General features: G+C 45.6%; 1 long non-coding RNA gene across 1 annotated transcript; it reads left to right on the plus strand.

Annotated features, from left to right (window-relative positions):
* The first annotated feature begins 288 nt into the window (after positions 1–288).
* LOC101675214 lies at positions 289–2,158 on the plus strand. The gene is made up of 3 exons (XR_199748.3): positions 289–594; positions 986–1,067; positions 1,430–2,158. It is a non-coding gene; the product is annotated as an uncharacterized LOC101675214 (long non-coding RNA).
* The last annotated feature ends 9,197 nt before the right edge of the window (positions 2,159–11,355 follow it).

Genomic DNA, 11,355 nt, shown 5'->3' on the forward strand with positions numbered 1-11,355 from the left:
CATAAATAAATAACTATAATACATCAAGTGATAAAAGAGGAATCTAAAGGTATTACATTGTCACCAAGTACAGAGCAACCAACTGTTTGAGGGTAAGGGGTCTACAGAAGGCAATGGGGAGTGAGGGGAGAGAAGCCTGTAGTGTCTTGAGACACACCCTGGGAGATGCCCAGTGAGTACTTTACAAGGGAAGTCTGGGACTGAAGACATGTATTTGAGAGCTGAGGCCATGGCATCGGTAAGACTTCACAGGAGGGAAAAAAAATCAAATGCATAGAGAAAGGAGAAGTAGGGAAAGCAAAAAGGCAGAGACCACAAAGCATCTCCCCCATGAAAGGAGCAAGTGAGACAAGAGGAAGTTAAAGAGCCTGGGAGTGAGCGGAGGCAGGGGTAGATGTCAAGGGGAGGAGAACCAGAAGGCAAAACGGCTCTACTGTTTGTGAGGAAGGAGAGGGTTTCAGGAAGGAACGACCGGTCAACACTGTACATTTTCAAAGGTCAGAGAATTTAAGAGCTGAAAGTTGTGCAGTACGTTCTGAGAACTAAGAGGAATTTGGAGACCTTCTACCGTGGAGAGGTGCAGGCGGAAGCAAGGTGGGTGTGGAGCAAGGGCGGGGGTGCAGCAGAGAGAGCAGAGCGAGGGCAACCCCTTCCAGCTGCTTTGCTGGAAAGGGAGAGAAAGCAAGGTGGCCGCAGAGTGAGGGGCAGACAAGGTGGACAGAGTGGGTTCTTTTTCTCTTGTTTTTGTTTCGGTGGGGGAGGGGGATCAAGGTAAGTAGAGCTGCCATTCACATCACTGAGGGCACTGCTGGACAGAGATTATCCCCAAAACTCTGAGCACAGTGGGGAGACTACATGGGAACAAAGCATCCGGAAAGGAAGCCCCAGGTAGGACAGCCAGCAGAGAATCGGGTAGAGCTGGTTTCAATTGCTGATTGGCTCTTTTCCTAGCTGTGTGACAGGGCCCATTGTTCCACCTTTGCAGGATTTGGTTTTCTCCTGTATTTCTTCAACCAGAATCCCCCCCAGAAGCTGGAGTGGAAGGTGCCCAGCATGGTAACAACCAGGTACAGGCATTCCCTCCCCTTCCTTTTGTCCTAAGCAAAAATCAAAAAGGATTTAATAAGAGCATATAATGTATTTACTAATCTTGAAATAAATATGGACATGGCAACTGAAATTTACATAGGTACCTACCCAGAACCAGTAACTGTATTCAACCCAGTAATTCTAGATTTGAAAATGTGATAATGGAAAACATAAACGTTTCATATTTGGAAAACACAGGAAACAGGAGAAATATGTAATAGGCATTTTTAAGTTTGATGAGCAAATGAAATAATGTAACCATAACTACTTCTTTTTCTTCTTCTTCTCCTTTTTTTTTTTTTTTTTTTTTGTAACCATAACTTCTGTATGGGCACATTAGCACACAGACAGAACCTGGAAGAGACAATTTGTTAATGTTTATCCTGGCCAGGGGAGCAGACTGCTGACTGACTGACAGCCACAAATTCTATCCAAAAGAGAAGAGGTTGATTCATTTGGCTCTACTCGCCTGGGATGAAAAAATTCTTGCTGATACATCCCAGCCTTTGCTTGGCAGAATGGTGTTCAAGGAGAGGTATTGCTGGGGGTCGTCCTGAGTGGACTGTGGGCTTGCTCATGTAATCTGGAAAGTGGGTTCCGAGCCTAAGGACTATGACACGCAGACTTTGGGGTCTGGAATTTGAACCCCCATCGGTTTCCCCTACCCCCAAAAGGAAGGACAGACATCTCATGACAACTGAGAATGCTCTCTTGGTCAGCAAAATCAACTGTTGAAATGATTCCCTGCTGGATGATTCAGGCCAAGACAGGAAGGTCTCAGTCCAGTTACATGTTAATGGTGCGGGCAGTGCGCAGTTTCATCCCTCAAATCAATCCTTTCTGTAAACTGTGCAGTGTTGGTCAATGCTAGTCTTCCAGTATCCAATCAAGCATATCATTCCCGAATCCAGATTTCCAACCCTACCTACAGCTTGAGAAAAGGACTGGCTCTATAGACGCATTTGAGGGGCGCCCCGCTGGGTCATCCAATAAAAAACATTGTTTCTGGGGGCGCCTGAGTGGCTCAGTGGGTTGAGGCCTTTGCCGTCCGCTCAGGTCATGATCTCAAGGTCCTGGATCCAGCCCCGCGTAGGGCTCTCTGCTCGGGGGGAGCCTGCTTGCCCATCTCTCTCTGCCTGGCTCTCTGCCTGCTTGTGATCTCGGTCTGTCAAATAAATAAATAATTGGGTGCCTGGGGGGCTCAGTGGGTTAAGCCGCTGCCTTCGGCTCAGGTCATGATCTCACGGTCCTGGGATCGAGCCCCGCATCGGGCTCTCTGCTCAGCAGGGAGCCTGCTTCCCTCTCTCTCTGCCTGCCTCTCCATCTACTTGTGATCTCTCTCTGCCAAAAAAAAAAAAAAAATAAAATAATAAAAAAATAATCTTTAAAAAATAAATAAATAAATAAAATCTTAAAATAAAAAATGTTTCTGGATGCCAAAATGTTCAAACGGACCTGTGCCCTAACCGCCTTTCACCGTCCTCCGTGAAGACATCTGTGAAGCTGAGGCCGTCAGATAATCTGATACTTCAAAAGGCTGTAAAGGAACGATAAGGCACGAGAAGGTAGGTAGCAGAGGTAGGCAGGAGGCGCGCGCGCGTACACGTGAATGCTCGCTGTGCGTGTGCGTGCGCACGCGCACGTGCGTGATGGCAGTGCGTGCGTGCGCGCGCGCACACGTGTGAGCGCCGCGGGGGCGCGTGCTACAGCGCGCGGAGGGAAGAGATGGCGAGAACCCGGGCGGAGCCTGGCCGCGGGGTGACCAGCCCTCAGGAGTGCGGGTCGGGAGAGCCGGTCTGGAACCTTCCAGTGGAAGCTCTCCCCACCGAACCAGCCAGGCCTCCCCCATTTTAATTTACCTGTTTCTGAGCTTGCCTACCTGTATATTGCTCTTTGAGATACCAGGTTTTTTAAAGATTTTATTTACTGTGTGACAGAGAGAGGGTCACGAGTCGCGACCGCGGCGGGCAGAGCGAGAGGGAGACGGGGCGGCGGCGCCCCGCCCGGCAGGGAGCCCGCCCGGCCGTGCTGGACGCGGACGCGGGGTCGTCGCCTGAGCCGGCCGCGCCGCGACGCCGGTGCTGACGTGGCGGACAGTGTGAGGTGCGGACGGGAGGGGCGTCGGTTTGCGCCACGGACGTCCTGTGCGGTCGCCAGAGACGCCTGCGAACACGGGAGATGCGCTCCGAACACGGGAGATGCGCTCCGAACACGGGAGATGCGCTCCGAACACGGGAGATGCGCTCCACGGGCCCCACTGCCCGGAGGCGCCGCGGACGCACTCGGACTGGGCACCGGGGCGCCGGCGGGGCTAGGCCGGCGGTCAGGGCGGTGCCGCAGGGGCTGGGGAAACCTGCGGGTTCTGACGACTGGGCGCCCGGCCTCCGAGGACGGCCATCACGGGGGGCGGGGAGGCACGAAGAAACACTTATTTTTAAGCTGAATGAAAGCCGTTATCCAATTTTTTCTGAAGATTTTATTTATTTACTTGACAGAGATCGCATGGAAGCGGAGAGGCAGGGAGAGAGAGAGCGGGAAGCAGGCTCCCCGCTGAGCACAGAGCCCGGTGCGGGGCTCGATCCCAGGACCCTGGGATCATGACCTGAGCCGAAGGCAGAGGCTTAACCCACTGAGCCACCCGGGCGTCCCCATTATCCAGTTTTTATAGGAAACGCACACCACGTTAAAGGCAGGTAGAGACCAATACAACAGTCACCAATATTTGGAAAAAACAGAGGAAGGGACGGAAAAGGGACCAACAAAAAGGAGTCTTATTTATGCAGCTAGTCCCCGTTTTATATTGTCAAAAGATAGATGATTACATGCGGCATCTAAGTCAAAATAAGTTTTAGTTTACAGCCCTAGACCATCTGCACTACTTACTATTTTTATTATGGCAATATGTTTGAAGAAGCATTTGATTTTAAAAGAAATGTCATATCTACTTTTAGAATTATTTTCCTACAGAAAAGGCTGTAGACTGCAAGAAAAGCTCAGAGGCATAGGTGGCTAAATAAGATTTTTCAATGAATAGAAATAAACTAAAAGTCCCTAACATTTCCTTAAAATGTCTTATGCTATCAGGACAAGTGGAACAAGTTAATGCATTGCTCAGGCATACACACAATTTATTTGTGGTATAATGACTCAGATATGGTGCTTGGCTAGTAAATTCAATTTCTGCATTTCTGTTCACTGCCTGGAAATATTATTTTCCTGTCATACTGACTTAATCATTCATGAATAAAAGGAGATTAACATGTTGGGGAGAAGACAAAAATAAAAGGTTTCTGCTACAAGGATTTTTTATGAGAACAATCTTGAGCAAAAATTATATGCTGAACCAATAGTTAAGGGATTTCATTAATTTTACTATTTATGTTCTTCTGAATATGATAGCCGAATGATAGAAATGCTGTATATAATATTTGCAAAACCAGATCAGAAGTCAGAACAATAGAAAAAATATATATGCCTCCAGTTCCCCTGTACAGGCGATAATCATGTGATTGCCCATCAAACATCACAGTAAAGGGGCGCCTGGGTGGCTCAGTGGGTTAAAGCCTCTGCCTTCTGCTCAGGTCATGATCCAGGGTCCTGGGTTAAAGCCTCTGCCTTCTGCTCAGGTCATGATCCAGGGTCCCGCATCAGGCTCTCTGCTCAGCAGGGAGCCTGCTTCCTCCTCTCTGCCTGCCTCTCTGCCTACTTGTAATCTCTGTCTGTCAAATAAATAAAATAAAATCTTTAAAAAAAAAACAAAAAAACAAAACAAAACAAAAAAAAAAAAAACATCACAGTAAATAGAATTCCTCTCCTTCTTTTCAAAATGCCAGGCCAGTTCAGCCCAGACCCAGAATATGTTTCTGACCTGCGGTTCCAGGACTGTCTCTGGAGGTGAGTCACCGTCTGGATCTACTCCCGTCTAAAGATCACACTCGCCACCCACACTTATCTTGAGTGGCACTGTATCCTCAAAGAAACTGTAAGTGCCTGCTCTTCCTAACTCACAGAACTAACTCAGACTTACTTCCATGGTAAAGAACTTAAGTTCTGGAATTAGCCCCCCACGTATTAAAATCCAGGCTCCACACAAACGTGCTTTGGGCCAAGTTCTTTGAGATCTCTATGTGAGAGTCCACCTGTCTCTAAAATGAATTTACAATAGTACAAACTTAGTAGTGTTTTTATTCATGCCAAATTACATGGTGCCTGTGAAACTGCTTAGCAAAATTTATATTACACATATATAGTTACTCAATGTATAATTTGTATGTATAGAGATGATGGATATAGATATGTGTATGTGCATTTATATGTTTTTCACTTTTATTTCTCTTAGCATTCACCCCGCTTTGTTCTTATCTTGCCACTGTTATATACAAAATGGTTTCTGATGTTTCCCCATCCTTACTCTCCTTCCATGCTGCCCTTTGCCAAAATAAACACAAGCAGTCTAACCAGAAGGAAAACAAACCAACAAAGCTCACATCCTAGAAACTGTCTTGTTTTTTATCCGTGTCCATCCTTCTGACATTTCCCCCATTGCTTGAAATAGCAAAAAGATAAATAAAAACAGCTCGGGTAATCCATAATGTGCTTGTCCTTCACCACCTCGAGTTCTGAGACTCTAGATCCTGGGATAGGAGCAGCTTCCGCTGATGGGAGCTCTTCAGAAGAGCATCTAAACCTGGGACTGAGGGGGCGCAGGGAGAGATAGGCAAATAGTCACCCGCGGGAAGTTTATTCCTGCCTGTGTTCTAATACCTTCCTGGGGCTTAATCACTGCCTGCATGTCAGAAGTGAAGAAATGGAAAGAACAAGCAGGATGGATTAGGACCGACTGAATGGAAGGGGAGAGTTGGAGCTCAACCTGCAGACCTCCCAATTTTGTGTTCAGGCTACCAGGGCTCTGTGCAGCCACACCCTGCATGGTCACAGACCCCCTAGAAGAACAGGACCTACCACGAGCTGTTTTAAGCCAGGGCTGGGCCTTCCAGCTGTTTTGTTTTCCTGTGGGCCTAAGCTTCCCAAGGAATCTAGGACTGAACAGTCTTTGGGCTAATGGTTGGTTCCAAAGTGAAAATAGCCCCACCTGTGCAGCTGGAAATAGGAACCTTCCTTCCCTCCAGCATCATTTACTACATCCTGAGGTCACTCATGCACATGGGAGAGGATCCACAGACAGAGAAGCTGGGTGTCCTTGAGGGCCTTTCTGAACGCTGCCTGCCCAGTGTTATCCAACTTCTCTTCCAGCCTCGCTGCTGGGGATGTACTCCCCAGGTTCCTTCTCAGCCTCGCCCAGGAAAGACAGTTGCATGGATTCTGAAATCCATAATATTGTGATACAATAACAAGTACTTGGTTTGTATCCCTGTTCTAGCACCCAGTTTCCGAAATTCTTGCAGTTGTCCAAGAGACCAACCCTGTGGAATTGCTTTTGTTATGCTAATTTGGAAGGTTCCTGGGTCACTTAAGGATGGGGTTACCAGAGGAACCTACCACGTGACTGAAAGGTTGCTGCTTTCAGTCCCTCCCACCCCAAATTTCAGCTGGAGACTGAGTTTAGTCACAGCGGCCAGTGATTTCATCAGTCAAGTCTGTGTAATGAAGCTTCCTTAAAGACCCTGAAGTCTGGGTTTCTGAGTGCTTCCAGGCTGGAAAACACAAGATCTGGGGAGAACAATTTGGTCAGAGAGGACGTGGAAGCACCACGCCTCTTCCCCACACCTTGCCTTGCGCATCTCTTGCACCTGGCTGTTTCTGAATTACATCCTATAGCCTAAGTCATGTCCTGGATTATATATTCAACAAACTGATATTCTAGTAAACAAAACGTTTCCGAGTTCTGTGAGGCACTTTAGCAAATAATGGAACCTGTTAAAAAAGAAAAGTACAGGCCCAAAATGGTGTCGTTTAAGTCAGTAAATTAAGACTTAATATATAACTTAACTGGGGTTTCAACTCTCCCCTCCCTCCACTCCCCTACCCCCACTCCAGGAAGATAACCTTTAACAAGCCAAACTGGAATTTCCTAGTCAGCACTAACAAGTAGGTAATCTGATTGACCCCCTTCTAGTCTAGTCTAGGAAGGGACATGCTTGCCTAAAGCTGCATTCCTTGCTAATAAATTCCTTTTTCTTGCCCCTCTCCGTCTTTGGAAAACTTCCATTTTGTACAGCTTCTTGGAGCTTTCCTTTGCTTGTTAGATGGGATCCTGTCCAATTCATGAATCACTGAATAAAGCCAATTTGATCTTCAAATCTACTTGGTTGAATTTCGTTTTTTAACAAAACCGAGGAGGGGCTCATGGGAGCCACTGGGTTATAGTTGGTCAGAAGCACAGACTCTGGACCTGCAGTTTGGCATCTGAAGTGGGGACGTCTGAAGTCTTGTGGGGCTGAGCCATCAGTCTGCGGGATTGGACACTCTCCAGGTAGCTAGTGTCAGAATAGAGTTGAATTATAGGACACCCACCTGGTGTTGGAGTGTCACTTAGTGTGGAATTAGAATCAGAACAGTTCAAATCAAGAGAAAGAGCTGCTGACCTAAAAAGTGTGCGGTAGAAAACTGGGAGGATCATAAAGCCAAAAACAAGATGGTGGCCTAATGACAGCATTTAACACAAAATGGAATACTTACCATCTTCCCGGTAGTTTTTATGATTAAACCATGGAAATTGGGACTGGCCAATTCTTCCTGGAAGAACTCCATTGGAGAATACTTTAAGGAACCAAGTGAAGGAGAAGCACCATCCCAACATGTGAGAAAGCTGTCACATGTTATCCATGTCCTTTTCTCACCTTACTGGAGCTGGCAGTGAACCAGTGCTGCCAGGAATGGAACTTGAGGGGCTAGAACTAGGTGAGAACTGCAGGAAAGCTTGGAAGAGCAAATAACCAGTTGCCCCTGGGGGGGTAGTGAGAACCCAACTCAGTGGCAACAAGTCCCCAACTAGGGACTTGAAGGCTGAGTGAACCAGAATTCAAAGATGGGCAGAGAGAGCAGGAACAAGGAAGGACCAAGCAAAGACAGCACAGGATGATTGCCAGGAAGGAGCCAAGCTCCCTTTCTAAGCAAACAATCTGCCAAAGGCTTTCATGCGCAATGAAGCTTCAAGACCAGCTCAGCCACAGGACATGAGGCCAACAGATATGCAAGAATCAAAGATGGTTCTAATCAAACATCAAATTCAAAGGTTCCGTAAATATGCTATCTGAGGTTCACTTTAAAATAACAGGGAGACGATCCTGCATGTACAGACCAAACAAATCTGGCCCTCCAAACAGAACGGTATAAAAAGCTCTTTTTTCATTCAGGATACATCACTCTGAATGGAGATAACAATAGCTAAAAATTACATATATTCATAAAAAGTACCAGCTAATCTTGTTAGTGAGGAAGGAAACTTATCCTGTAATGCAAAATTTCCTCTTGATTTACATCTACATAAAAATAAGAGAACATTCAAGAAAGGAGTCAACTTCACGCAGTTTGAGAGCAAAATCGTACCATGTTGTTTCTTTCCCAATGTTAAAATGTTGAAATAAAGAACGATTCCATCCTTAGAGCCTGAGGTCCTATTTTTACGGTTTTTGTTCCCAGTATCATCTGTTATGTCACAGCAGCCCTGTGGAAGAGGAAGAGCAGAGTTACTGTGCATGTTGTACTGTGCATGAAGAAAGTTAAGGCCCAGTGGGATGAAGGAACTTGTCCAAAACCCAACAGCTTCAGTAAGTAAGAGTCCCAGCATGGAGCCTCAGTCTGTTGGCTCCAAATTCAGGCCCACTTTGTTGTACCGTGTTACTTCACCCAGTTCCATGGCTTGGTTCTAATTATCGGTTTGGTATCCCATCATGGTGTTTTGCCTCCTTGTTCAGTTTTTTCAGCCTTGACCATTAGGATCATTCCAAATGATGGAGTTCAGTTGGCCCTTGATAACATGAGCATAGGTCCCACCTATACACAGAATTTTTTTTTGCTAAACATAGTACCATTCTGTAAATATATTTTCTCTTATGATTTTAATAACATTTTCTTACCTCTAACTTAATTTATTATAAGAATACAGCATATAATACATAGAACATACAAACTTAGTGTTGATTAACTGTTCATGTGATCTGTAAGGCTCCTGGTCAACAGTAGGCTGTTAGTAGTTCAGTTTTAGGAGAGTCAAAAGTTTTATATGAATTGTCAACTTTATGGAGGTTGGCACTCCAGTCCCCATATTGTTCAGTGGTCAACTGTATTCTGGTGTGCCAGAATATCATGCTATTTTTGGAAATCCACGTATTTTGTATTTTTCCAAGCATAGCACCCTTATTTCAGTATTTCAAAAACCTAAATTCTGAATTATGTACATTATGAGATATATCCAGAGAGTTCTATACTGCATTTACATTTTATATTAAATAGAGATGACTTGGGGGCACCCAGGTGGCTCAGTCAGTTAAGTGTCTGCCTTTGGCTCAGGTCATGATCCCAGGGTCCTGGGATGGAGCTCCTCGTCCAGCTCCCTGCTCAGTGGGGAACCTCCTTCTAAAGCCTGTTCAAAGTACCCTTTGGTTGTATTAATTCCAATTTTCTAAATTACTAGTGAAGTGAGCATTTTTTGTTCTCAGAGCCTTTTATTTCCCAGAGCTAGTTTGGGCTCAGTTTCCAGAAGTCCCTGATGGAATCTGAAGGGGGAGCATCAGGACTTAGGAAGGGACTGTGTGGAAAATGGAGTGGCAGGGAAGGCGTAGGGCGAGGGGGGAAGAAAAGATGAGGAAGCTGTAGGTTAACGTTCTTCCCTGTCTTTCCTGAAAGCACCGAACCTGTTTTCTGAGAAACAGATGATTCTCCTAGGGGATAATTTTTAACTTCTTCCTAGTTTACCTTTTCTAGAATATTTAGGCTAGAAGGACACAGGAATAAGCAGTCCTTGGCTCTCTCTCACATTCATCAGTTTCTGATGACAACGTATGGAATATGATGGCATATAATTCTTTTTTAATATATAAAATACTGTCAGTAAGACCAGCATTACTGCCACCATTTTGGGATTACGGGATTATGGGATTATGAAAATGCCATTGTCATTTCTGTCTAATGCTGCAGTTACTAAGCCAGGGAACTGGAACATACCAGGCCAACTTCTGTGGCTCCTCTTGTGGCCTTGCCTCATGCCACGCCACCCACCAATGCCATCATATCCAAACTTCACAGCCCTAATCTCAGCTTCCAATGCTTGGCAGCTCTCGTTTGGCTCCACTGCTACAAAGCGAACACTGGTCCACTAGGAAGTCCTCCTGCTCTGGGCAGAGCCGGGATTCTGGTATAACTGTCCTCATTCCCATTCAGGCTACCACGGGTTAAAGGCTGGTGTATAAAATGCAATGAATTTTTGCCAGAACCACCCAAATTACCACTGATAAAGAATTGGTCCATTCACTTGTAGCACCTGCATACAGTGCATGATTATAAGTCATTAAAAGAGTGAGTTACCTTTATATGTATCGACATCCAAAGTCAAACCAGACTGTTAATGTGAAAAGCACAAGTCTGCAGATGAGCCCATTTGTGTCATGAAACATATAATCTCATTCATGTAACGGAAACTCCATAATCAGGGTCTGTCTTCTGTTTCTCAGTCAAGTTGGTTATGTCTTTATAAAAAGAAGTCTGTAGAATTTACTGGACTGAGAATACTTAAATGCACATAAAATTTATTTAGCACACAAAGAGAGTATCCAATTCCTTTAAAGTGTAAAAAAAAAAAAAAAATTAGGCAAACCATGAATCGAATCCAAAATAATTTTTTGGCAGGGAGGAAGCAGACTGCTAGCCAGTGCAGAGATACCCGCTTAAAGGAAGGCAACAAAGTCAGGAAGAGCCTGTAAAAGAGTGAGTAACTGCCCCATCCGAAAGCAGACTCTTCTCACAAGGGATGAGACACTCAGTGTTCCCCTTCTGATAACAGCGAGAGGGCTGTCCTCTTTTGCTAGCAGTCCATTACGGAGTCTAAATCCCGTGCTGCTTGCGCATCCTTTCTCTCCCCTTCCTTTGATCGAGTCAGTGGGAATCCCTTCATCTCGGGCTGGGGAAAAAGAAGAAGCAGGTCAGGGTCTTCACTGTCCATTAGTTGCACCTTTGTCACCAGAAAAGGAGACAGAGGTCCCCACTTTTCGTTAGCTACTGCTATTGCAGGCTGAAGGGCATGCCAGGTGACCTGACCATGTTACTCACAGTATTAAGGAGAATTTGGCCTTCAAGTTCAACGTAGAT

The sequence above is a fragment of the Mustela putorius genome, unplaced genomic scaffold, assembly GCF_011764305.1.
Source record: "Mustela putorius furo isolate JIRA1106 unplaced genomic scaffold, ASM1176430v1.1 tig00000785_pilon_pilon_pilon, whole genome shotgun sequence".
Lineage (NCBI taxonomy): Eukaryota > Metazoa > Chordata > Mammalia > Carnivora > Mustelidae > Mustela > Mustela putorius.